The following is a 27873-nucleotide window of genomic DNA, read 5'->3' as shown; positions in this document are numbered from 1 at the left end:
TGCGGCATCATATATATCGACATCGATTGCTATAAAAAAAACCACAATATACGGCTTTCCGACAAAGTCCACATAGCTATCTCCACGCATCGATCATGCCACCTCGCCGCACACTAAGTAGTAAGGAAGCAATAGCATGTCGCCGCAAAGAGTTCATCGCAGCCCGCAACCGCACACTAATTGGTAAGGAGGCGATGGCATCGCACAACGTCGGTTCTTCGCCGCATGCGACCACACACCAACGTGGGCGCACTATGAATATGCCTACGTCGAATGGATGAAAGATGAAGCGGACGCCAAAGCCGCACATGTCGAGCGGAAGAAGCAAAACATGCAAGAAAAGGGAGTCCATCATCCCCAAGAAAGAAGCGCTCGGACGCGCTACTATGGAGAGCTGCACGGAGATCCGAGCATGGTGGGTTGCCACCGGCATGTCCGATAAGGAGAACGACGGTCTCTAGCCACCATGGCCCGATGCCTCCACCTGCCATCAGGACCGCGATGAGAGCTGGTCGGAGATCCAAGCAAGGTGTGGGCTGCCACCGATAAGGTGGATAGTGAGGGCATCTGTCTAGCATCGGAGAGGTAGTTTGCAGGTATGTCGCCCGAACGTTTATTTAATTAATTATGAGCATCCAAGTACTAGTACTTACCCCTACTAGTAGTTTTTAGAGCAAACTATGATCTGCGAATTTTGTGTACGTTCATAGAGTGTACAATTTTTTTGACGCGGGATCAACAATTTTCTCTTTTCTCGCACACGGGTATTTGATGCGCTTCGTCTGTGTTGCGTGTTTCCCCTGCATAAGGTTTGAGTTCCGCAACCAAATTTTCAGTAGGCGGGCGATTTCAAATGTTATTACTCCCACCCCATACCCACCCATCACATTTCCTCCTCTCCCGGTAGCCCAAACCGCTGCCACCGCAACCAAATCTATGTTCTGCCCCGACCTCGCTCGTCGATCTAGTGAGGTAACCATCGATTTCCATCACCGCCCCGACCTGATTGCTCAGATGGAGCGTGCGGACCACCCTCATGCGTCCACACCCTCACCCCTAGCGTCGAGCATCCTTTCATAAGCCCAGCCACATATCATGCGAAGGCCGAGGAGCTCATGACGGTCTATGGCGCAGTGATCGATGTGTGTGTCGACCCGGAGGAACACCTTGTCCCCGATGCCGCCAACTTGGTGCGGGCTCTGGTCGAGATGAAGTGCCCAAGCAACTACCCCTCAGGATTTACCAAGTATGAACTCTCCGGTTCAATTTTACCAATACTAGTTGCAATGTTTAATTGTGTCAATTTCAGTTTCACTTGTATAAGTTTTTATCGCCATGTTAGGTTGTCTGTACTCTATAGTCGAGTCTGTAGTTAACACGTCCGCTATTTATTTCAATTATGCGCAGTGTGTTTTTCAAGTATGAATTGCCGAGTTCAATTTCACCAGTACCCATTACAAACTTACAATGCCTATGCTATGCTTCTGTTAAGCGTGTTGTAGTGAACAGTTATATCCATTTTTTATGTTGTCCATGCGATACCGTGCTACTCTTTGCAATGAAGATATCACTAGAGATGGTGTCCTTCAATTACCATTAGATATTTTTGGTGGATGTTAAGCCTGTTATAATTGACATGCATTTCCATGTACTTACCTAGTGTCACAACTCACAATGCACAATGATGTTGTTTACCATTGAGGTTAGTCACTACCCAATATCTTATAGTATTTTACATCATTTGTGCAATTGCAGTTTGGCTTCTAAAATTTACTTGTTGCTTGTAGGTACATATGTTAGCTGTACTGATCCATGCTTCGACGTGGAGGAACACCTTGCCACCGACTTTGGGCGGGCTCTGGCCGAGATGAAGTGCCCCAACAACTATGAATTGTCCAGTTCAATTTCACCAATACCCGTCCCTTTGCTACCGTGCTACTCCTTGCAATAAAAATATCATTGGAGATACTGTCATTTAATTAACATTTGCTATTTTTGGTGGATGTTAACCTTGTTGTATTTAACACACCTTTCTATGTGCTTATGTAGGGCTACAATGCACGATATTGTTGTTTACCATCGAGGTTAGTCACATCCCATTGTAGTATTTTATATCATTTGTGCAATTGTAACTTAGGTTCTAACATTTATTTGTTGCTTTTAGGTACATATGTCAGCGGTACTGATCCATACTTCGACCCCCTTTGCATATGGGGCAATGAGATAAGCATGAACAAGCATCAAGTGAGGAAACTAGGAAAAAATGTTAGGTAGAAGAGACATATGATTGGAATTAAACTCTTTATTTACACTTTATCCAGGACATCGGTGAACTTTAGGATGGTAAGTAATATGTTGCCTTCTTTTCCTACTTAGAACAAGTTACACTATTAGACATGAATACCTCAAAGTTGTCTCTTTTCAGTGGTTTCCGAAGGAATTTACTCAAGATTACCTTTCAAACTACTTGACTAGAGAACCTTATAGTATATAATTGATGCTACCATGATAATGGTCTAAAAGTCTTCCTGGAGGCGGTGAAGGATGGACGGGCGATCAACACAAGGGGTTGGAGAAAAGTTGTGTGCACTTTCGGCATAGAGGAGGGCACATTATGGGTATTCCTGTTCTTCAACACAATCAATAGCCGAAAAGATTTACAATTCTCTCTTCACCTTATACTGATGTGAGCTAGGTTATTGACTCTAGTGCAAGCGGGAGACTGTTGGAAATATGCCCTAGAGGCAACAATAAAATAGTTAATATTATATTTCCTTGTTTAAGATAATCATATATTATACATGCTAGAATTGTATTGAATGGAAACTCAGATACATGTGTGGATACATAGACAACACACTGTCCCTAGTAAGCCTCTAGTAGACTAGCTCGTCGATCAAAGAAGGTCAAGGTTTGCTGGCCATAACAAGGGTTGTCACTTGAGAACGGGATCACATCATTAGGAGAACGATGTGATGGAGAAGACACAAACTACGAACATAGCATGTGATCGTTTCGTTTTATTGCTATTGTTTTTCTGCATGTCAAGTATATGTTCCTATGACCATGAGATCATGTAACTCACTGACACTGGAAGAATACCTTGTGTGTATCAAACGTCACAATGTAACTGGGTGACTATAAAGGTGCTCTACAGGTATCTCCGAAGGTGTCCGTTGAGTTAGCATGGATCAAGACTAGGATTTGTCACTCCGTATGACAGAGAGGTATCTCGGGGCTCACTCGGTAATACTACATCATAACAAGCCTCGCAAGCAATGTGACTAAAGAGTTAGCCACGGGATTTTGTATTACGGAACGAGTAAACATACTTGCCGGTAACGAGATACAAATAGGCATAGAGATACCGATGATCGAATCTGGGGCAAGTAACATACAGGAAGGACAAAGGGGATGTTATACGGGATTAACTGAATCCTTTACATAGAGGTTCAACCGATAAAGATCTTCGTAGAATATGTAGGAGACAATATGGACATCAAGGACCAGCTATTGGTCATTGACCGGAGAGTGTCTCAGGTCATGTCTGCATAGTTCTCGAACCAACAGGGTCTGCATGTTGGGGAACGTCGCATGGGAAACAAAAAATTTCCTACGCGCACGAAGACCTATCATGGTGATGTCCATCTACGAGAGGGGATATTCGATCTACGTACCCTTTTAGACCACACAGCAGAAGCGTTAGTGAACGCGGTTGATGTAGTGGAACGTCCTCACGTCCCTCGATCCGCCCCACGAACCGTCCCGCGATCAGTCCCACGATCTAGTGCCGAACGGACGGCACCTCCGCGTTCAGCACACGTACAGCTCGACGATGATCTCGGCCTTCTTGATCCAGCAAGAGAGACGGAGAGGTAGATGAGTTCTCCGGCAGCGTGACGGCACTCCGGAGGTTGGTGATGATCTTATCTCGGCAGGGCTCCGCCCGAGCTCCGCAGAAACGCGATCTAGAGGTAAAACCGTGGAGATATGTGGTCGGGCTGCCGTGGCAAAGTTGTCTTAAATCAGCCCTAAAACCTCCGTATATATAGGGAGAAGAGGGGGAGCCTTGCCTTGGGGTCCAAGGACCCCCAAGGGGTTCGGCCGAGTCAAGGGGGGAGTCCTCCGCTTCCAAACCGAATCCAACTAGGTTTGGAAGGAGGAGTCCTTCCCCCTTCTCCCACCTCCTCTTTTTTTTCTCTTTGATTTTCTTCCTATGGCGCATAGGGCCTTCTTGGGCTGTCCCACCAGCCCACTAAGGGCTGGTGCGCCACCCCCAAGGCCTATGGGCTTCCCCGGGGTGGGTTGCCCCCCCCCCCCCCGGTGAACACCCGGAACCCATTCGTCATTCCCGGTAACTCCGAAAACCTTCCGGTAATCAAATGAGGTCATCCTATATATCAATCTTCGTTTCCGGACCATTCCAGAAACCCTCGTGACGTCCGTGATCTCATCTGGGACTCCGAACAACATTCGGTAACCAACCATATAACTCAAATACGCATAAAACAACGTCAAACCTTAAGTGTGCAGACCCTGCGGGTTCGAGAACTATGTAGACATGACCCGAGTGACTCCTCGGTCAATATCCAATAGCGGGACCTGGATGCCCATATTGGATCCTACATATTCTACGAAGATCTTATCATCTGAACCTCAGTGCCAAGGATTCATATAATCCCGTATGTCATTCCCTTTGTCCTTCGGTATGTTACTTGCCCGAGATTCGATCGTCAGTATCCGCATACCTATTTCAATCTCGTTTACCAGCAAGTCTCTTTACTCGTTCCGTAATACAAGATCCCGCAACTTACACTAAGTCACATTGCTTGCAAGGCTTGTGTGTGATGTTGTATTACCGAGTGGGCCCCGAGATACCTCTCCGTCACACGGAGTGACAAATCCCAGTCTTGATCCATACTAACTCAACTAACACCTTCGGAGATACCTGTAGAGCATCTTTATAGTCACCCAGTTACGTTGCGACGTTTGATACACACAAAGCATTCCTCCGGTGTCAGTGAGTTATATGATCTTATGGTCATAGGAACAAATACTTGACACACAGAAAACAGTAGCAACAAAATGACACGATCAACATGCTACGTCTATTAGTTTGGGTCTAGTCCATCACGTAATTCTCCTAATGACGTGATCTAGTTATCAAGCAACAACACCTTGTTCATAATCAAAAGACCCTGACTATCTTTGATCAACTGGCTAGCCAACTAGAGGCTTGCTAGGGACAGTGTTTTGTCTACGTATCCACACATGTATATAAGTCTTCATTCAATACAATTATAGCATGGATAATAAAGGATTATCATGAACTAAGAAATATAATAATAACTAATTTATTATTGCCTCTAGGGCATATTTCCAACACTGCACACTTAAGGTTCGGTGACGTTTCAGTATAGTTGAATTATGTATGTTGGTGACCGGATGTTGTCCGGAGTCCCGGATGAGATCCCGCACATCACGAGGAGTTTCGGAATGGTCCGGAGATGAAGATTTATATATAGGAAAGGTATATTTGGATGCTGGAAGGTTTTCGGGTATTTTCGGTAATGTATCGGGAGTGATGAATGGGTTCAGGGGGTCCACCGGGAGGGGCCACCCACCTGAAGAGGGCCACATAGACCTAAAGGGTGGCGCACTAGCTCCTAGTGGGCTGGACGGACAGCCCAATAGGACTAGGCGCCAAAAGAGAGAGAGGTGGGGCAAACCTACTAGGAGGAGGACTCCTCCTCCACCAAACCGAATTGGAGGAGGACTCCTCCCGCTCCTTGGTGCGTCGGCCGAACCCCTAGGGCACCACCCTCCCTCCCTCCTATATATAGTGGAGGTGAGAGAGGCTAGCCGCACCTTAAGACACGGCGTAGCCCCTCTCCCTCCACTACTTTGTGACACCCCGTAGGTTATTTCGCTAGTGCACGGCGAAGCCTTGCCGGATTAGCTCCACCATCATCGTCGTCACGTCATTGTGCTGTCGGAGAATTCAGCTACCTCTTCGTCTCTCTTGCTGGATCAAGAAGGCTGAGATCGTCATCGAGTTGCACGTGTGCTGAACGCGGAGGTGTCGTCCGTTCGGTGCTAGATCGGTACGGATCGTGATTGGATCGCGAAGACGTTCGAATACATCAACCGCGTTTCTTAACGCTTCCCGCTTAGCGATCTCTCCTCTCGTAGATGGTCATCACCATGGATATATCTTATGTGTGCGTAGTATTTTTTTTGTTTCCCATGCAACGTTCCCCAACAACGACTTTGCATACGCTTACATTAGGCGAATCGTCAACAGGCGCTCGCTCCATCGCAGACGTTGTTTTGATGTCATTTGGGATGGCCTCACCCTATCACCCACACATGCAAGGTGATGGTTTGGAACAACGTCGCGGAAAGGGGTTTAAAACTGTTTGTATAGCACCTAACCGTAAAAGTGTCATGTATTGCCAAGACAAGTTACATAATAATTTTCAAACATTAGATATTGTATACTATCATTTTCACAATTTATATCTATCAATATAAGCAAAGAAAACTCTATGCTAAGTAGATAAGAAAACTATGACAACAATTGGTCCAAACAGAACAATCTGTAGCAATTCATTTAAAAAGTGAACTTCTGTAACTCAAACAATTCTGAAAATTTAGGGCACGCTAAAGAATTTGTATGAAAGTATTGTGTGATAATTTCAGAAAATTTCCATGTTCCAGTAAAATATGAAAAATTCAAACTCTACAACAAAAGTTTCTGTTTTTACACAATCACACATCAAACATGCAATTGAGACATCTTATGGCAATTCTTGGAACCTTTTATTGAAAACCATTATCATGAATAACATCTAACATATAATAAAAAAATAAAATGACGTTCCAAGGAAAACACATATTATGTAATGAACATAAATATAGCTCCAAGTAAGGTATACCGATAGTGTTGAAGATGAAAGAGGGGATACCTTCCAGGGTATCCCCAAACTTAGATGCTTGAATCTTCCTTGGATATTACTTTGGGGGTGCCTTGGGCATCCCCAAGCTTAGGGTCTTGACTCTCCTTATTCTCCTCATATCGGTATCTCACCCAAAACGTGAAAACTTCAATCACACAAAACTTAACAGAAACCTCATAAGATCCGCTAGTATACTATGCAAACCATGTACTTTAGGTACTTCTATAAATTGATTCATATTTAATTATTTTTAAAAGTACCATATTATAAATTCTCCTTGGCTTATACCCCCCTTATAAAAACCATAGCATGATCAAAATAAGCAAACTATGCAAGCAAAGACAAAATTTGTCTAAAACAGAACAACCTGTAATGATTAGCACAAAAACCATACCTATCTAACTCCAATTTTTTGAAAACTTAGGACAACATGGGAAATTTGTATAGAAATACTATGTAAAAAATTCAGATAAAAAAGACATTCCAGTAAAATCATAGAAATTATGCACTGGACGCAAAAGTTTCTGTTTTTGTAGAGGATCAAATCTACTATCATCCAAATCACCCCAAAACCTTTACTTGGAAAATTACTGAAATAAAAGACAGAAAAAATGATTAATACAGTAGCTTAATCATGTGAAAACACAAAAACAAAAAGGATGATTGTTGGGTTCTCTCCCAACAAGCGCTTTTCTTTAAAGCCTTTTAGCTAGGCATGACGATTTCACTCATGCTCACATAAAAATAGTAGATGAAACATACAAAAGAGCATTATGAATATTATTAAAAGCACGTTATTTTTATGGTGCAATGGTAAATTTAAGTAAATAATTATTTTTATAAGAAACTTTCATGAAAAATTCTACATTGTTTCCATAAGCATGAACACAAGTGTTCAAGGTCGACCCTCACTTCTTCAATGCATAACTTTCCAATCACGTTTCTTTTAAGCGGCAAGTAAATTTTTTGTGTTGTTATTTTTTCAATTTTTTTGTTTGTTTCACAAACAACTAAAGAAATTAAAAAAAAACAAAATTAAAACAAAACCTACTTAGTGATATAAGCAAACAAGCATACACAAAAATATTAACCCCACGCTATTGCTCCCCAACAACGGCACCAGAAAAGAGCTTGATAATCCCCAAGTGCAAGGAATCATCGTAGCACTTTCCAAATATAGAAGTGGTAATTATGGAGTGTTGAACCCACAAGAATCTAAAGGTAAGACCTACATTCTCTCAAGTCCTATGTGCCGCTGATACGACTCTACATACACCGAACGTTTGCTTCTATCTAGTAACGAGTAATAAAACTACATTGTGGGTAAAAAGAGGATAGCTTAGCATCATATTGAATAACTAAAATAGGAAAATAGTAGATGCCTAAATAAAGTTAAAATATATTACAATATATTAAAAATAGCGAGTGTGGAATAATGATGGTATGGTGTGTAGAATTATCCTAGGCAATTGTAAAAAGACCGATAATCATTATTGTTGTTTTATATGAGGGAGAGGCATGAGCTAACATACTTTTCGTACTTGGATCATATGAACTTATGATTGGACCTCTAGCAAGAATTCACAACTACTGCAAAATATTAAGGTAAACCCCAACCATAGCATTAACACTTCAAGTCTTTTTTACTACCATATGCAATAAACCCCTTACTCAAGTTTGTGTTTAAGTCACTCACCAACACACTATAAGCGAATCATGTACGTATTGCAACAACCTACAATGGAAATCCCTCATGCGTGTGTGGCACGGAGGGCACGATAGGACAACACCAAAATAAAACATACAACTCAAACCAAAGGACAAAACAGATCTGCTCAAACATCATAGGATGAAAACACATCATTGAATAATATGTGGAATAAAGCACCATGTTCAAGTAGGGGATTACAGCGGAGTGCGGGAGAGTGGACCGCTAAAAGAGATGAGGAACGTGATGAAGACGGTCACCGCGGAGGTGATTCTCTCGACGGTACTCCGACGGCATAGAGAGAGAGGGGGAGAGAGTGTCCCCCTTAGGCTTCCTCCTCCATGGCCTCTCTCTAGATGGGAAGAGGTTCTTCCATCTGGTCCTTGGCCTCCATAGCTCCCGGAGGGGCAAGAGCCCCTCCGAAATTGGATATCTTTGTGTGTTTCTCTCCTCTTTTCGTTGTTGTTTTCTATCCCTAATTTTTTAATATCCGGTGATCTGGAACTCCACTTGGGCTGAAATTTTAAGGGAATTTTTATAGGAAAGTTATCTTTCTTGCGACGAAAGAAGGGCCCAAACTATCTTAAGGGGTGGCCACAAGCTATCATGGCGCGTCCACCCCCTCTGGTCGTGCCTTGTTGGCTTGTGGCCCCCTCGGGCACCATGTTGCGTTGATTTTTCTTTCCAAAATTCACATCTATTTCCAAAAAAACTCTGCAAATTTTATCGCGTTTGGACTTCGTTTGATATGGATTTTCCGCGAAATAAAAAATACCCAAAAAATAGGAAGTGACACTAGGCACTAGATAAGTTAGTTAGCCCTAAAAATAATATAAAATGTTGCCAAAAATATATGAAAGTTGTAGAATATTGACATGAATACTTCATAAATTATCGATACGTTGGAGACGTATCACACAGACAGATTTGTTAGCGTCCAACTCAGCCTAGCCCACACTCTACCTATGTTCTAGACGTTTGTGCGCACACATGCTAGCATTCAGCGGAGAGCCCACTCCATCCCAAAAGTCCTGACTGAAGGGAGGAATGAATCTCTCCCTTGTAAGATGGTTGTGGCTTCCTCCCGTAAGCAAGGTGGGACTAAACTCGAGCCAGCCTCACCGGCCTATAGCAACCCTAACACCCCATCCCCGTGAGAAGCCCCTCGGAAAGGCATGGCGATGCTGCCTGTGATATCATATGTTAGCGTCCAACTCGACCTAGCCCACACCCGGATTGAAGGGAGGAATGAATCTCCCCTTTTATAAGCTGGTTGTGGCCTCCTCCCGTAAGCAAGGTGAGACTAAACTCGAGCCAACCTCACCGGCCAACAACAACCATAGCAAGATTTTTCTTCTTCTAATGACAGGTGAATCCTATAAGACTTCACACGTGATGACAATGTTATCAAACGTCGTCGTTACATGTGTGATATTAAGCGGCACCACATAGGCGTGACTGGTAGGCCCATCTATCATAAACATGCTACCGAGTCAAATTCATCGATCAGTGATTTTTACGAAAAGATTAGACAATGCATGGTATTTTCTGTCAAAGAAATGTAACGCAGTGTTTCCTGCTAAACTAGCCTTTAAAATGATGGTTTTGTAGAAAACGTTCTAAATCAACCGGTTGATTTATCCATCGCGTAAACCGCCTCCTCCTTCAACCATGTGTCCCAATTTGGTCCACCTTATCTCTTTCTCGCTCGCTCCCTCTTTTCCCAGCTTACCTCTTCCTCGTCCGTTCCTTCTCAAACACGAAGCAGCCACAAATGCCACCGCAATCCGCAGCTTTCGTCCTCGCCGTTGCCCGCTACGTCGCAGATTCCCGCCCCGACCGTCGTGTTGCGTTGTCGCGCGCGTCGCTGGTAATGCTGCATCACAACATCTGTCTTGGCCGCCGGTGCTGCATCGCAACTTTCGTCCTCGCCGCCGCCCACTGCATCGCAGCTCTCGTCCCGGCCGTCGTGATGCGTCGCCGGCAACACTGCATCACAACATCTGTCATGGTCACCGGTGCTGCATCACAACTTTTGTCGTCGTGTCGCCCCCTCCATCGCAACTTCCGCCATGGCTGTTGCGCTGCGTTGAAGCACCCGTCGCCGGCAACGCTGCATCGCACCATCCGCCATGGCCGCCGATGCAGCATCGCAACTTTTGTCATCGTCGTCGCCTGCTGCATCGTAGGTTCCGCCATGGTCGTCGCGCTGCGTTGAAGCACCCTCGTCGACAACACTGCATCGCTACATCCGCCATGGCCGCCGGTGCCGCATCGCAGTTGTCGGTGAATGCTCACAACATATGCCATAGGTAGGCTAAAGTCGGTGAGAACCGAAGGGACAAAGGTGGACGCTGGGAACGAGGTTGGTACACGCATGGAACGCACGATGTACCCAGGTTCAGGGTTCTCCGTAGAGATAATACCCCTAGTCCTGCCGGAGTGTTTGATGTGTATGAACAGAGTACAGGGTTGCTCCTGGAGCTGTGTTGGGAGGAGGAAGAGGGAAGCAGCCGGCTCGTCTCTGCCTTTCTCTCTGTGGTTGGTGAGCATATGGTGTTGTGTGACTGTGTAATGATCGACCCCCTGCATGGAGGGCGACCGGGGGGTTTTATAGACGAACCCGTCGGCCTACAATATGGATAAAGGGTACAAGTGTGGGACCCGGCTGGCAGCCTCGCCGGCTGGCCAGGAGCCCACTAGAGTCTTGTCTTGTCGCTTGAGGGGCCCGCTGGCTGCATGCTCTCGATTGGCAGTGGGACCCGCCGGCTGCATGGTCTCGATTGGCAGTGGGACCCGCTAGCTGGCCAATGAAGCTCTCGCGTAAGGTTGACGCCGAGCACGCGATGTACGTCAAGCGTCGCCCCGCAAGATTCGTCATGGGCAGGTAGTATGGCCGCCTCCACTGTTCCCCACGCCGAGTGCAGTAATGGAGTGGGAGTGTGACGGTCCGACACTATGTTAGGTGATGGATTAGAGCCGGGGTAGGTCAGCGGCGTGGCCACCGACGCTCGTACTTGCCGGGCGCCCCGATCCAGTACCTTTGCTGATGCGTAGCTACCTTTAATCGTAAGGTCTTATCCTGACCTACAATCTGATGTGACTTGTGATCTTCGGCCGGCTAGCCTGCTTGGCTAGCCGGCTTGGGTGCGGCCGCCTTATTCCTAGCTGGGCTGGCGGGACCAGGCCGGCTCAGAAGAGGTAGCCGCCTCGACTCTAGCAGACAGGTGTTGCCTGGCCGGCCATAGGGATGGCCGCCTCGACTCTAGCCGGTAGGTGCTTCCTAGCCGGCCGGAATACTTGGGCCTTGGGAATCTGTGTATGTTCATGTCCTTTGGGCTGGAAATGAAGCAGCAGGCTTGATGAGCCTACCCTGGGGTCATCCCCCCGACAGTAGTGCCCGAAGCTGGCGAGGCCTGTCGCCTGCGGGTGGGCGGCCTCACCGGCTTGATGATTTTCCTCGACATTTTTGCCGCCACTCGTGACGAGGGGTGCCGGCTTCGAAACCGACTGGCTTCGAAACGTCGCCTCGGCCTCGTCGCAATTCGCTCGGGGAACGCCACGTGCCAGGCCCCTCCTGGCGTAATGATGGTGATTACTGATGACGGGACCGGGCCTGGGCCCTGGGTCTCGCCATGACGCCCCCTCGGCCTCCGCGCGAGAGATCCTCTGCGGATTTACTCTGCGACGGTTGGGCTTAGGGAAGCGTTACCGCCCGTAATACATGGGGTTAATGGGGGTCCGGTGCGCACCGGATCCCCTTCCCACGACGCTTCGTGGGGGTTTAAATGGGATGCGGGGGTTCCGAGGAGGCCATTCGCCCCCCTTCTTGCCCTTCATCCGCGCTCTCTTCCTCCCCGCGCCCAGAGAGAAAGAGCTCGCATCCTTCGTCTTCATCGTCTTCGTCGCCGCGAAGTCGCCAACCCCTTCGGGTTCCCATCACCCGTAGCCATGGCCGGTGGTTCTTCCTCAAAGAGGCCCTCGGCGCAGAAGGCGTCGTCGTAGGGAGCCTGGCTGGGCAGCAATGTCGGCGAGGGGAACATCGAGGCGCTCCGTCACCACCGACTACTTCCCCCGGCCTCCCAAACGTTGGTGCGACTCCCTAGCGCCGAGACCGCTCCCACACCCGCCGTGGGGGAGGTCGTGGTCTTCATCGAGCATTTCTACCAGGGCTTCGGGCTTCCGGACAGCGCTTTCCATTCTGCAGCTGTCGGCCTTCGTGGTCATGTGCGAGGGATTCGTGGGGATCGAGCCCCGCGTCGACCTGTGGCGTAGCCTGTTTTTCTTCAAGCAGCAATCCAACGCTATGGAGAAGTACGAGGTGGAGAAGCTCAAGGGGCCGCGCCCAATGACACCATGTGGGGCCGCGTTGGTGCACCACCGCTCGAAATCGGGCTTCCCCCAGATGCCCCTGCAAGAATCCATCAAGCATTGGCAGAAGGCTTTCTGCTATGTGAAGAATGCCGACCCTGCCCTGGATGTCCTTAACATGCCCCCGTTCGACATCACTCCGCCGACGAGGTTGAACTAGGATGCGAAGACCCCCAAGCCGATTCCTGAGGTGGCGCTGATCTGTTCCCACCTCGACATTTTGGAGAAGGGCGGCCTCCTTGGCCGCAACCTGCTCACCACTATGGTGGCCCGTCGGATCCTGCCCTTGCAGAGGCGGCCGCATCTGGTCTGCCAGATGAGCGGCCGGCATGATCCATGTCGGCTATCCACCAAGAGGTTCACCCCCGGCGCTGTGGCGCGAAGGGTGAACCTGATCTCCACCGCCCGCATGGATGAGAGCGGGGAGTGGACGTGGGGGATGTCCCCCTTCAATAGGGCCCATCCGCCTCCGATGGTAGGTGGCCTCTTTATTCTTTGTTGTTTGCCTTGTAGCCAGTCGTGCTGCTGAGCCGACGATCGAATCCCTTTCCGTAGCTGTACGAGAATCTGCAGGGGTCCCTCCGTCCACCCGCTCCCGACGTGGATGTGTCCGACGCCTCAAAGATTGAGGACGAGGGCATGATTGAATCCCGCTCGGACTCCTCCGCCGGCTCGGAGAATCCCCTGGAGTCGGAAGGGACAGAGTCGTTTGGTGAGTACGCACGACCCTCCGTTGCGGACTGGACGGATGACGACGAGATTCCCTCATTCATTTCTGGTGCAGCCTTCGAGGAGGACTCCGATGGGGTGGAAGAGGTCACCAGTCCGCCACTGACATGCGGCGGGCGCCAAAGGGGCGGAGCGACTGCCGCCGACAAGGCAGCCGGGAGGAAGGGCAAGGGTGCCACAGCTTCTCGACCGGCTCCTAAGTGGCCGGCGTCGGGTCCTCCAGCCGGAGAGCGAGCAGGCGGCGCAAAGAGACACCGCGGTGCTGGCCGGAGGCAGGTCCTATGGTAGCGGGGTAAGATTTCCTCCCCCTTTTCTTCGTTTATCTTGCGAGGAGCTTTGTTCCTTAAGTACTTTGCTTGACAGGGAGGCGGAGGATGTGGAAGAGGACACCGCCTCCGCAGCCGAGCGGGCTGGCTGGGCAGCAGCCGATGCTGCCTAGAGGGAGCTTGAGATGGAGTCCAAGCGATGGTGGGACGTGGCTGCGGGGAAAGCGACCGTGGGCCAGTCTCGCCCCAGCCGGGTCGAGAGGCCGGTGGAGAAGCGTGCGAAGGCTAGACATGACCCCTCCGCACATGCTCGCACGGAGGAGCCAGCTAGCGAAGCGGCTTCAAGGTCGACCCCAAGGGCTGAGGGAGGCCAACCTTCTAGGCCAGAAGCCTCGTCGCTGGTGGACCTGGAAACGGTCCCTGACTCCCCCAGGGCCGAGGCAGCACCCGACGCGCCGGAGCTGGACCTAGACGCACCGGACACGGCCCCTGACGCACCAGGGGCGGCCATAGATGCGCCGGATATGGCCCATCCGCCTCCCGCAGAGGAGGTAGCGCCAGCCGGACAACGCCCGAGCCGGCCGCCGAGCTGGCACCAGGAGCCGGTGCCATCGTCATTCCCCAGCACGGCCTTGTTGCGCTAGGAGCTGGGGGCCAAGCCGGGAACCGGCCCATGAAGACATGGCGGGCGGCCAACCTGGCCTGCCTGTGACTGCCCGCCGGCACCGCGCTTTCCGGCGTCCCGGAGCTGGTGTCGATGTTTACCAGTAGCCGGTCCAAGGTGGAGCAGTCGGCCCGCGTGGTATGCGGCGACATGGAGCGCCTGGAGGCCCGCACCCAGGTAGGTATTTCCTTTTTGGTTTTTGAACTTTTCTCTTCCTTTTGCGTTAGTGGGGGCGTGATAGCGCACCCTTTGGGTGTAGCCCCCGAGAATCGGGTCGACCGGTCCGAATCTCTTGGAGGTCCTTTTCCCTGTATTGTTTCTTCAGTGGGGGCGCGCTAGCGCACCCACTGGGTGTAGCCCCCGAGAATCGGGCTGGTTAAGTCTTAACCAGGCCGAAACTTAATCCTGTTCCTTTTTGCTTTTTTGGCAGGAGCTTTATGATGCTCAGGCGCAGGCTTATAATGAGTTGCGGACCCAGCACCTGGGAGCTGATGGCCGGATCGCCGAGCTCGAAGTCCGGCTGGGCGAAGCTGCCACGGAGCGGGACGCCCTTCGTAATGCCGGCAACCGGCTTCAGGAGCAGCTGGCCCTTCTTCAAACGGAGAAGAAGGAGCTCGAGGCGGCCAGCCGGGTCGAGCTGGAGCGACTGCACGATACGCTGCACGAGAAGGAGGCCTCCTACTCTGCCGAAGTGGATCGCCTCGCGTCGCTTCATCTCAAGGAGATGAACCTCAAGGACGTCTCCTTGAGGGAGAAGGAGGAGGCCCTTGTCCAGAAGCAATCGCAGCTGGCCATGGCCTTGGAGTCTGCGGCGACTCTCCAGGAGGAGGTTGCCCGCCTTACTCATGCGAGTAAGATGCGGGAGCTCGAAGTCCTCGAGAGCTCCCATGAGACCGATGGCGCCTTCCATCGTGAGTCTCTCTTCTTTGTCTTGTTTTTGGTCTTTTTGGCCGTCTCCTCCTTTTACTGTGCTCTTACGTCCTGGATGTTGCCATTCCAGGTCTCTTTCCTGAGACTCAGATCACGGCCGACACCGCCGTCAAGGTGAGCCGCGAGGAGTGCCACGCGGCCGGGCAGGAGGTAGATACTACCTCCGGCTGGAGCGTGGAGGAGATCGGGGTGGGCCTTCGGGCCCGCCTACACGCCCTGGGCGAGTCCGTGGCTCAGCTCCAGATCACAGGCTCGTCGATGGTGGCGGCCTTGTGGCCGGAGGGCGTGGAGCCGGCGTCAATGAGTCGGCTCGCCCGCTGGCTTGCAGCAGGCGGAGAACGCTTGGATGCCTCGCGCGCCTCTGCCGCGCGGGCTAGGGCTTATATGGCCCTGCGCTTGGCCAAGTCCTAGTATCGAAACCTGGACTTGGGCAGGCTCGTCGCCCAGCGTGATGGCTCGGAGGCGGAGCTACAGGGCATGAAGGAGGCATTGCATGTGAGGGCCAGCGACATCGCTGAGTACGCAGCCTGGGACGATTTTGTTTTTGAGCAGGGTGAAGACGGCGGTGTGATCGCTGAAGATCTACACGACCTTCAGCCCTATGACCCTGACGGCAGCTCCGACGAGGCGGCCCGAGCTATGGAATCTGTTGCCGCCTCCAGCGGTGCGGCGTACGCCGACTCCAGTGCGGATGGAGCCGGGAGCCCTCGCGAAGGAGACGGTGCAACCGCCTCGGGAGCAGCCGGAGATGGTGAAGCTACCACATCAAGAGCAGCGGCCGGGGCGACCGATGAGGCCGTAGCCCCGTAGCCGGTGTCCTTTGTGTTTTGTTCTACCCCCGGAGGGATGTAATGAACGTGGTGTTGGAAATATGCCCTAGAGGCAATAATAAAATGGTTATTATCATATTTCCTTGTTCATGATAATCGTCTATTGTTCATGCTATAATTGTATTAACAGGAAACAGTAATACATGTGTGAATAAATAGATCACAATGTGTCCCTAGCAAGCCTCTAGTTGGCTAGCTCGTTAGTCAAAATATGATCATGGTTTCCTGATCATGGGCATTAGATGTCATTGATAACGGGATCACATCATTGGGAGAATGATGTGATGGACAAGACCCAATCCTAAGCATAGCACTAGATCGTATTGTTCGTATGCTAAAGCTTTTCTAATGTCAAGTATCTTTTCCTTCGACCGTGAGATTATGCAACTCCCGGATACCGTAGGAGTTCTTTGGGTGTATCAAACGTCACAACGTAACTGGGTGACTATAAAGGTGCACTACGGGTACCTCCGAAAGTGTCTGTTGGGTTGGTACGAATCGAGATCGGGATTTGTCACTCCGTGTGACGGAGAGGTATCTCTGGGCCCACTCGGTAGAACATCATCATGAGCTCAATGTGACTAAGGAGGTAGTCACACGATGACATGCTACAGGACGAGTAAAGAGACTTACCGATAACGAGATTGAACAAGGTATAGGTATACCGACGATCGAATCTCGGGCAAGTTCTATACCGACAGACAAAGGGAATCGTATACGGGATTGATTGAATCCTTGACATCGTGGTTCATCCGATGAGATCATCGTGGAGCAAGTGGGAGCCACCATGGGTATCCAAACCCCACTGATGGTTATTGGCCGGAGAGGCGTCTCGGTCATGTCTGCCTGTCTCCCGAACCCATAGGGTCTACACACTTAAGGTTCGATGACGCTAGGGTTATAGGGAATTGTTATACGAGGTTACCGAAAGTTGTTCGGAGTCCCGGATGAGATCCCAGACGTCACGAGGAGCTCCGGAATGGTCCGGAGGTAAAGATTGATATACAGGACGGATGGTTTCGGATACCGGAAGTGTTTCGGGCATCACCGATAACGTACCGGGACCACCGGGTCCACCGGGGGTCCACCGAAGGGGGGCAACGACCCCGGGAGGTAAGGTGGGCCAAGTGGGGAAGGGAACCATCCCCTAGGTGGGCTGGTGCGCCTCCCCACTCAGCCCAATGTGTGGGGGAGAGAAAAGGGGGGCAAACCCTAAGCCAGATGGGCCTAAGGCCCACCAGGTGGTGCGCCACCCCCTCCCCACCCTAGCCGCCGCCCCCCTTTCCCATCTGGTGGCCGCCAGCCCCTAGGGAGGGAACCCTAGGGGTGGCGCAGCCCCTCCCCCTCCTCCTATAAATAGAGGGGTTTGGGCCCTTGGGAGACAGACTTCTCCCTCTCCCTCGGCGCAGCCCTGCCCTTCTTCCTCCTCCTCTCTACCGGTGCTTGGCGAAGCCCTGCCAGGAGACCTCGTATCTCCATCGACACCACGCCATCGTGCTGCTGGAGTTCTTCCCCAACCTCTCCCTTCTCCTTGCTGGATCAAGGTGCGGGAGACGTCACCGGGCTGCACGTGTGTTGAACGCGGAGGTGCCGTAGTTCGGCACTAGATCGGAATCGCTGCGAGTACGACTCCATCAACCGCGTTCTAGCAACGCTTCCGCTTAGCAATCTTCAAAGGTATGAAGATGCTCCTACCCCTCTCTCGTTGCTGGTCTCTCCATAGGAAGATCTGAATATGCGTAGGAAAATTTTGATTTTATGCTACGTTACCCAACACGTGGGCCGTGGGCCAATGCTTTTTTGAATGTATGTATTCAACATTATATTCGTATTACCATGCGTGTTGTCTCATATTCTTGTCTTTTGATTCCTGGTTGACTCCTTTTTCTCCAATCCTCGTATTCCTAATCTTCCATCCTGCCAACCTGACAGCCGGGAACCGGTCTGTGGCTGGGTCGAGGTTTCTGATTTTAGAATACGAGACTTAGATTTTTCGAACTCATCAAGACTTAAAGAACAAGACATGAACCAACAGAGGCCGGCTTGAATGAGATCATATATATGATCGAGCCAGCCCGAGCCGGCGACCCTTTGTAGCCGAACTTTGCATGTATCCGGCCTGACCTGGCGTCACCTCGCAAGCCAGACGGCCAGAGCCAGCCCGCAAGCTCGTACGAGGTGACCAGGGATCAGCCGGTTACACTATGTGTTCTTTTACAATAGGGAAGGCATCCGAGCGGCTAGCGAGCCCCCGAGCTTGTTATAGCCAGCAAGGGGTGTGCGCTGCGTAGCCTCCGAGCTTGATAAAGCCAGCAAGAGGTGTACGCAGTGTAGCCCCTGAGCTTATTGAAGCCAGTTAGGGGGCGTACACCGAGTGAAAACTCTCAATAAAAAGAAACATGAGGCATGCTCTTTTTATTGCATTTGTTGTTGATCCCTGAAAAGGGAGAAAGATACATGTGCATGCTCTTTCCCTTGTTTGATTCTTGCCTTCTAGCAATAGAACGGGCGAAGCAGCGCCGCGTTCCATGGACGTTCCGTTTCTTGGCCGGAGTCATCCCTCTTGCGCTTCCTTGGCTTTTGGGCATCGATCAAGTAGTAAGCGTTGTTGTGCAACGCCCTACTGATGATGAAGGGTCCCTCCCATGGGGATGAGAGCTTGTGTTGGCCGACAGTGCGCTGGATTCTCCTGAGGACAAAGTATCCCTCCGTGAAAGAGAGAGGCTTGATCTTTTTGCTATGGTAGTATCTCAGCTTCTATTGATAGATGGTCGTCCGGCTCAAGGCCAAGTCCCTTGCTTCTTCGAGGAGATCCACACGTGTTCTCTTGCCTCCTTCGCCTCCGTTTTTGTGTATAGGGCGACCCGAGGCGAGTCGAACTCGATATCCGTGGGAATAATAGCCTCGGACCCGTATACAAGAAAGAACGGAGTGAAGCCGGTCGACCGGTTGGGCGTGGTGCGGAGGCTCCATAACATAGCCGGCAGTTCCTCAATCCAGCAGCGGGCTGATCTGACTAGTGGTTCCACCAGTCTTGGCTTGATGCCCGCCAGAATCAGGCCGTTGGCCCTCTCTGCTTGGCCATTCGACTGGAGGGGTGCCACTGATGCCAAATCGAGCCGGATGCCTACCTTGGAATAGTAGAGCGCTAGAGCGCCCTTGGCGAAATTGGTGCCGTTGTTGGTGATGATGCTGTGGGGAACGCCATATTGGACAGATATGTGTGTGATGAACTTGACAGAGGTGGGGCCGTCAAGCTTTTTGATAGGCCCGGCTTCGATCCACTTGGTGAACTTGTCGACGGTCACCAAGAGATGCGTCATCCCACCGCGAGCCGTCTTGAAGGGCCCTACCATGTCCAGTCCCGAGACGGCGAATGGCCATGACAGGGGAATGGTTTGAGGGCCGAAGGCGGCATATGGCTCTTCGCGCTGAAGAATTGGCAACCTTCGCACTTGTCGACCAGATCCGCGACCTCCTCGAGGGCCGTGGGCCAATAGGATCCATGGCGGAATGCCTTGGTCACCAGGGTTCTGGAGGCGGCGTGATGCCCACACTCCCCCTGGTGAATGTCTCTGAGGATCTCCTGTCCCTTTTCTGATTCGACGCAGCGTTGAAACACGCTGGTCACGCAGCGTCGTAACAGTTCGCGATTGATGATGGCGTAGGCTGCAGATCTGCGCTGGATTTGTCTCGCCTCCGCCTCGTTCTGACGAAATTCGCCGCGAAGAAGGAGGGCCAGAATAGTTTGAGCCCATGATGGAGTCGACACAAGGGTTGCCTCCCCTTGTCTTGACTGTTGGGGGCTTCTGCAACCCCCGAGCTTGATGGAGCCGTTGTTGTGGACTCGAGACAAGGTGTCTCTAGTGTTGCCGCGGCAGTTGGCTCACCGTCTATCTCCATGACGTCCACCCACTAGGTGTCGAGACGACAGGATTCGAGTCCAGGCAGAGCCGAGGTTGTTGTCGTAGCCGGTGCCGCCATTGGAGTCGGTGTAGACAACGCAGCCGGCATGGGAACCGCAGCCAACGTAGTTGATGGAGCCAATAGACCCGGCACAAGAACTGCAGCCGGCGTAGCTGGTGGAGCCGATGGCGCTTACATCGAGTCAGCCGGCACAAAGATCGATGCCGACTCGGGAGACGTCTTGATAGACGGCTTATGGAGTTGCTCGAGGGAGACGCCGGCTGGAATGGCCTGTCTCGTGGAGCCGATCTTCGCCAGTGTATCGTCTGCCTCATTTTCTACCCTGGGAACGTGGTGAAACACACAACCCTCGAAGGGGCCGCTGAGCTGCTGAATGATGAAGCGGTAGCTTGCCATGTTGGCGTCCCTGGCGTCCCATTCGCCAAAGACCTGCTGCACCACCAAGTCTGAGTCTCCGAAGCATATGAGCCACCGGATGCCGATCTCCTTGGCAAGCCGGAGGCCATGAGCGAGTGCTTCGTACTCGGCGATGTTGTTGGAGGCGGCGAAATGGATCTGGAGAGCATACTTGAGTTGGTCCCCTTTCGGAGACGTTAAGATGATGCCGGCTCCCAGTCCTGTCCGCATCTTCGAGCCGTCGAAGTGCATCCGCCAATGCGTGGAGTCTGGAGGCGGTGGCTCAAACTGGGTCTTGGCCCAGTCGACTAAGAAGTCCGCCACCACCTGAGATTTGATGGCGGTACGTGGCTCGTACCGGATATCGTGATCCGCCATAGCGATGGACCATTTGGCAATCCTGCCCGTGGCATCACGGTTGCCCATGATCTCTGAAAGTGGGGCAGTGCTTACCACGGTGATGGCATGCTCTTGGAAGTATTGCTTCAACTTCTTTGCAGCAAGGTAAAAACCATAACACATTTTTTGATAATGCGGATAGTTCTGCTTAGAGGCGGACAAGACCTCGCTAAGGTAATAGACAGGGCTCTGCACTCGCAGTGCCTTGCCCTCCTCTTTACGCTGAACTACCAACACTACGCTAACCACACAAGTGGTCGCCGCAATGTATATGAGTATCGGTTCCCTTTCAGACGGCGCTGCCAAGATTGGCAGGCTCGAGATTACCCGCTTGAGGTTGCGGAAGGCTTCGTCCGCCTGGTCGTTCCACTCGAAATTTGTTGTCTTCTTCATGAGCTGGTAGAGTGGAAGTGCCTTCTCGCCAAGCCGGCTGACGAACCGGCTAAGGGACGCCAAGCAGCCGGCGAACTTTTGGACGTCGAGGATTTGAGCCGGCCGCACCATCCGCTCGATGGTGCCGATCTTCTCGGGGTTCGCTTCGATACCGCGGGCGGACACGAAGAACCCCAAGAGTTTGCCGCCTGGAACCCCGAAGACGCACTTCTCCGGGTTGAGCCGGATCTTGTACTCGCGCAGGTTGGCGAACGTCTCCCGCAAGTCGTTGAGGAGGCTGAAGTGCTGCTTCGTCTTGACGACGACGTCATCCACATAGACATATGTTTCTGCCGATCTGTGGCAGTAGGCACTGCTGCATGCAGCGTTGGAACGTCGCACCTGCATTCTTCAGACCGAACGTCATGGTGGTGTAGCAGTAGGCCCCGAAGGGCGTGATGAAGGAGTTCTTCAGGCGATCAGCTGGATCCAGCTTGATCTGATGGTAGCCCGAATAAGCATCCAGAAATGACAACAGTTCGCAGCCTGCAGTGGAGTCTATCACTTGATCTATCCTAGGCAACGCGAAAGGGTCTTTCGGACAGGCCTTATTCAGGCTAGTGTAGTCAATACACATTCGCCAGGTGTTGTTCTTCTTCAGCACCAGGACTGGATTAGCCAGCCTGTCCGGGTGGAAAACCTCCATGATGAAGCCGACTGCAAGGAGTCGGGTGATCTCTTCTCCGATCGTGCGTCGCTTCCCCTCGGCGAAGCGACGCAAGGGTTGCTTCACCGGCTTTGCATCCGGTCGCACGTGAAGTTTGTGCTCGGCGTACTTCCTCGGAACACCCGTCATGTCTTTGGGGGACCATGCAAAGATGTCCCAATTCTCACGGAGGAAGTCGACGAGCTCGCCTTCCTATTTGGGGCTGAGGCCAGCCCCGATGGTGACGCACTGTTTTGGATTGGCAGGGTCGAGTGGGACCTGCTTGGTCTCTTTAGCCGGCTTGAAAGAGCCCTCGCCGGCTGAATGGGATGGAGGAGAAGGAATCACCGGCTACTCAGTAGCCTGGGCCACAAGTCGGTCGATCTGCCGCTTCTCCTCAACGATCACCAAGGCGTCGGCGAGGCGGATGCTATATTGGGCACACTCGAGCGACTTCTTGTAGTCGCCAACAACAGTGATGATGCCCTTGGGACCCGGCATCTTCATCTTCAGGTAGGCGTAATGCGGAATAGCCATAAACTTGGCCAGAGCCGGTCTTCCCAGCAGCGCGTGATACGGGCTACTGAGATCCACTACCTCGACCCATATGGACTCTCTACGAAAGTGGGATTTGTCGCCGAAGAGGACGTCCAGTTGGATCTTGCCAATGGGTGAGCAGGACTGCCCAAGCACGATGCCATGGAAGACAGTACTGGTCGGTAGGACGTCCGTCTCTTTGAGTCCGAGCTTGAGGAGAGTGTCGAGCTAGAGGATGTTGATACTGCTGCCGCCTCGATCAACACCCGGGAGAATCGACATGTGAGCCTTTTGGAGGCGAAGGTGGGGTCGAGGACGAGTGCGTATGATCCCCGGTTGGGCATCACCGCGGGATGGTCCACCCGACTCCATGTGATTAGTTTGTCGGACCAATGCATGTACTGGGGAACCGGGGGGACCGTGGCATTCACCTTGCGCCGCCTCTGGCGCAGGCTGTACTTGTTGTCACCTTCACTCGTGAAGGCGGCGAACGCTCCGTCTTGATGAGCATAGTCGTCTTGGTGGTGGCCGTCGTCGCGAGGCGGCGGCGGTGGAGCCGGTGCACGAGGCGCCGCCTGCGCACCTGGAGGAGCCGACAGACCATCCCCTTGCGACAGTCGGCGTGCAAAGCTGCACTGTCGAAGGGTGTGGGAAGACGGATGCGCCCCAGAATGTATCTTGCAGGGGGCGTCGAGCAGCTGCTCGAAGGACTGCTTGGGCAGCCAGTTGGTGTTGCTCCTGTTGGGACGCTTTCGCGGAGGGCCGGCTTGAGGAGCCGATGTTTCGCCCTTCACGCTGGCCACCAACTTGCTGTTGGAGCGGGAATCCGTCTGATCTGCCTTGCGCTTGTAGTTGTTCTTGCCGCCTCGGTTGTCCCCAGCCGGCTTGGGAGTAGCCGGCGTAGGTACAGCCTTGTCCGAGGCGCTCACCTTGACGCGCATCGCCGAGTCGGCCGTGGCGTATTTGTTCGCCTTGGCCATGAGCACCGCCAGGGAGGTGGGCTCAGAGCACATAAGCTTGTGCTTGAGGAGGGTGCCGTCTCGGCAACCGTCGATGAAGTACTGGATGGCTTGTACATCATGCACCCCTCGCAGGAGTTACGGAGCTCCGTCCACCGGGTGACATAGTCGCGAAGGGGTTCGTCGGGCTTCTGGATGCACATGGCCAGCTCGCGGGGCCGGCCAGGGCGCTTGTAGGTGCCAGTAAAATTGCGGACGAACGCGTCCTCGAAGTCCACCCAGGAGTTGACACTGCCGACCGGGAGGCTGTTAAGCCAAGTCCGGGCCGAGCCGGTCAACATGAGTGGCACGTAGCGGACCTCTACGTGCTTGTTGCCCCTGGCAGTGCCGACGGCCATGGTGTAGTCAATCAACCAGTCCTCTGGCTTGGCCGTGCCATTGTATTTGGGCGTGTACCGAGGCAAGGTGAAACCTCGGGGGAACGGCTCCCCTCGGATCCGGGGGCCGAAGCAAGCCGGACCGACGAGACCGTCTTCCTCCAGGAGGGCTGACTGGGCCAAGACGATGAAACGCCGGTGAGCGTCCCGATCATCCTGGGAAGCGCGAGCACCAGCCCGAGTGGCGAGAGGGGAGGCGCCTCGCGAACCAGAGACGTGAGTTCTTCATGGGGGAAGAGTCTCACACTCCGAATCGCCCTCGTCGCATCCGCGACGCAAGCCCGAAGTGTGCTCGCTCTGCCGCTGAGAGTGCCGGTCTTGGCTTCCCTCGCCCCTTCGGCCGAAAGGGCGATGCGAGGAGGATCCTTCTGCATGATGCTGACCACTAGGGTTGCGACGTGCTCCGGGGTTGGGCCCCGGGGACTCCGACTGAGCCTGACCGGGGTCAAACCGAGCGTGTTGCTGGTTGGCGGCGTCAAGGAGGTCCTTGACCCGCTTCTCCTGGAAAGCGCGCTCCTCGCCTTCCAGGCTCGCCATCTCCTCCATGGCTGCCTATGCCGCTCGCATGTTGGCCGTAGGGGTCTCGTAGGTGGACAGATCGCCACCTAGGACTTCGGCGATGAACCGGCCGCGGATGCGGACCGATCCAAGCCGGCTAGGGGCCTCGGAAATCGGAGTAAGGACGTATGCGGAGTTATATTCGCGCTGCGTAGCCTCCATCCGACGTTTCGCCGAAGCTACGACAATGCCCTTCTCCAGGATACCCTTGCGAGCCTCCTCCAGCGAGGCCCGAGCGTCAGCAGGGTTTGCGGAAGCGGTGACGGGTGTCTTCAGGCCGACAATGGCGTCCCGAAGAGTATCGGCGGTGGCAGCGGCGGGCTCACCAGCACCTGTTGAGGCCTTGCCGGGAGCCGTGCTGGTGCCGGCGCCGATAACCATCACTTCCACGGTGTTGGAGACGGCAACAACGTGGTATGGGGTAAAGAACCCCACCGACGGTGGAGGACCGTCGAAGACGAGGACGTTGTTGGGATATACGTCGTGGGCAGGCATCTCAGCAATAGAGAGCCTGCTGAAGCTGGCGCAGAGCGCCTCAACGTCGAAGTCCTCGCCGAAGTAGCGCGGACCGTCGTTGAGACGAAGGTCGCTGAAGAGAACGCTGAGGTTCTCCATAGCAGCGACGACGACACTAGGGAGCGCCTCGTCATCAGAATCTTCGTCCGAATCCGCGTGGCGGACGGGGGCGTCGATCATCATGGGTGTTGCCTCGTCGAAAGCGGGCTCAACGGGCAGGCATACTGATCCGGACGCGATGCATCCGGTGGTGTAGGTGCGGGGCCTCGCCCAGCGCGTAAAGCCAGCCGATGTCGCGATCGGCCCCACGGTGGGTGCCAAATGTCGGTGAATACTCACAACATATGCCATAGGTAGGCTAAAGTCGGTGAGAACCGAAGGGACAAAGGTGGACGCTGGGAACGAGGTTGGTACACGCATGGAACGCACAATGTACCCAGGTTCAGGGCTCTCCGTAGAGATAATACCCCTAGTCCTGCCGGAGTGTTTGATGTGTATGAACAGAGTACAGGGTTGCTCTTGGAGCTATGTTGGGAGGAGGAAGAGGGGAGCAGCCGGCTCGTCTCTGCCTTTCTCTCTGTGGTTGGTGAGCGTATGGTGTTGTGTGACTGTGTAATGATCGCCCCCTCTGCATGGAGGGCGACCAGGGGGTTTTATAGGCGAACCCGCCGGCCTACAATATGGATAAAGGATACAAGTGTGGGACCCGGCTGGCAGCCTCGCCGGCTGGCCAGGGCCCCACTAGAGTCTTGTCTTGTCGCTTGAGGGGCCCGCCGGCTGCATGGTCTCGATTGGCAGTGGGACCCGCTGGCTAGCCAATGAAGCTCTCGCGTAAGGTTGACGCCGAGCACGCGTTGTACGTCAAGCGTCGCCCTGCGAGATTCGTCATGGGCAGGTAGTACGGCCGCCTCCACTGTTCCCCACGCCGAGTGCAGTAATGGAGTGGGAGTGTGACGGTCCGACACTATGCTAGGTGATGGATCAGAGCCGGGGTAGGTCAGCGGCGTGGCCGCCGACGCTTGTACCTGCCGGACGCCCCGATCCAGTACCTTTGCTGACGCGTAGCTACCTTTAATCGTAAGGTCTTATCCTGACCTACGATCTGATGTGACTTGTGATATTCGGCCGGCTAGCCTGCTTGGCTAGCCGGCTTGGGTGCGGCCGCCTCATTCCTAGCCGGGCTGGCGGGACGAGGCCGGCTCAGAAGAGGTAGCCGCCTCGACTCTAGCCGGCAGGGGTTGCCTCGCCGGTCAGAGGGATGGCCGCCTCGACTCTAGCCGGTAGGTGATGCCTAGTCGGTGGGAAGACTTGGGCTTGGGAATATGTGTATGTTCATGTTTTTTGGGCTGGAAATGAAGGAGCAGTCTTGATAAGCCTACCCGGGGTCATCCGCCGACAGCAGCTTTTTTCGTCGTCGTCGTCCGCTGCGTCATAGCTTTTCGCCATGGCCGCCGTGTTGCGTTGAAGCACCCGTCGCTGGTGAAGCAACATCGAAGCGGCATGTGTTTCAATGGAGCATCGCCGGCGGCGTCTTGAGCTACGATGGATCGCCGTCGCACGGATGTTGGCGCTGCAGTGAAGCAAAGCCGGAGGCTCCCAAGGCTCCGATACGGCTAACACCAGCGGCTCCACATGATCGAAGATCGAAGGAGAGAATGGGACTGATGTGCGATGCAGGGAGGAGGTCTTGTGTGCGTTGACCATTCAAACCAGCTGTTGATCCGACGATATCGCGAAGCTGATCTAAGGGCTGAATGAGCGGATGATTTCTCTCTTAAAAAATCATCCTACTGATTCGTAGCTGCTCCTTATTTATTTTTTCTAGACACCGATCGAAAAGATTCGAATGGCTGAACTCGGGCAATCCGCCGCCTCCCTCTCCTTCCCACCTAAACCCAAAACCGAAACTCAAATCCTCCTACCACGATCCCGCGGCGCCCGGCCCTGCCGGCCGCGGCGGCGATCGGCCGGGGTCTCTGGAGGATACGACGCGCGGTCGTGGGCGCGGGGGAAGAAGGGAGACGATGTGCGTCTTGAGATGCGGCGATGCATGGAGTGTCGGGCCGAGGCGGAGATGGTGACCACCCCCGGCCCCCGTGTTCGACGGCGCCCTCATTCCGCAAGGTGTCTGCTTCCTGGCTGCCTCTCACGGTTTGGACTCTCAATTGTTAACCCGTTTACAGTTTGCTCTTTTTTTTAGTGACACCTAGACCTAGCATCTCTATACGAGTTATTTTTTCATTGAAGGGAAAGGGAGGCACTCTGCCCATTTCATTAATGTCGGAAAATAGAAAGAAAAAAAAACCAGTACAAGATTTACTTACACAATGACAAGAATTAGATAATAAATAGTGCCCATTTCTGTAGTGGAGGAGATAATTCTCTTTTGTTTAACTATTTTCTGGATGCTTTTATAGTTGTTAGCTAATTCAGTGATTTTAAGTGTAACCATATGAGGAGAAAAGTCAATGGCATCAGATGCTGGTAATGCAGTTACCACTTATATCATGTAAATGTAAGTGTCTCCGATCATCCGTGATGCGCTGTCAGAAATATTCTTATCTATATTTTGGGGGTTCTTTCAGATGTACAGACACAACTTCAAAGTT

At 52.7% G+C, this 27873-nt stretch overlaps 1 pseudogene; it reads left to right on the top strand.

Annotated features, from left to right (window-relative positions):
- The first annotated feature begins 308 nt into the window (after positions 1 to 308).
- On the top strand, positions 309 to 26984 carry LOC123409064 (annotated as a pseudogene).
- The last annotated feature ends 889 nt before the right edge of the window (positions 26985 to 27873 follow it).

Source organism: Hordeum vulgare, chromosome 7H (genome assembly GCF_904849725.1).
Source record: "Hordeum vulgare subsp. vulgare chromosome 7H, MorexV3_pseudomolecules_assembly, whole genome shotgun sequence".
NCBI lineage: Eukaryota > Viridiplantae > Streptophyta > Magnoliopsida > Poales > Poaceae > Hordeum > Hordeum vulgare.
The sequence above is the reverse complement of the archived record's forward strand: the minus strand, read 5'-3'. Positions and strand labels throughout refer to the sequence as shown.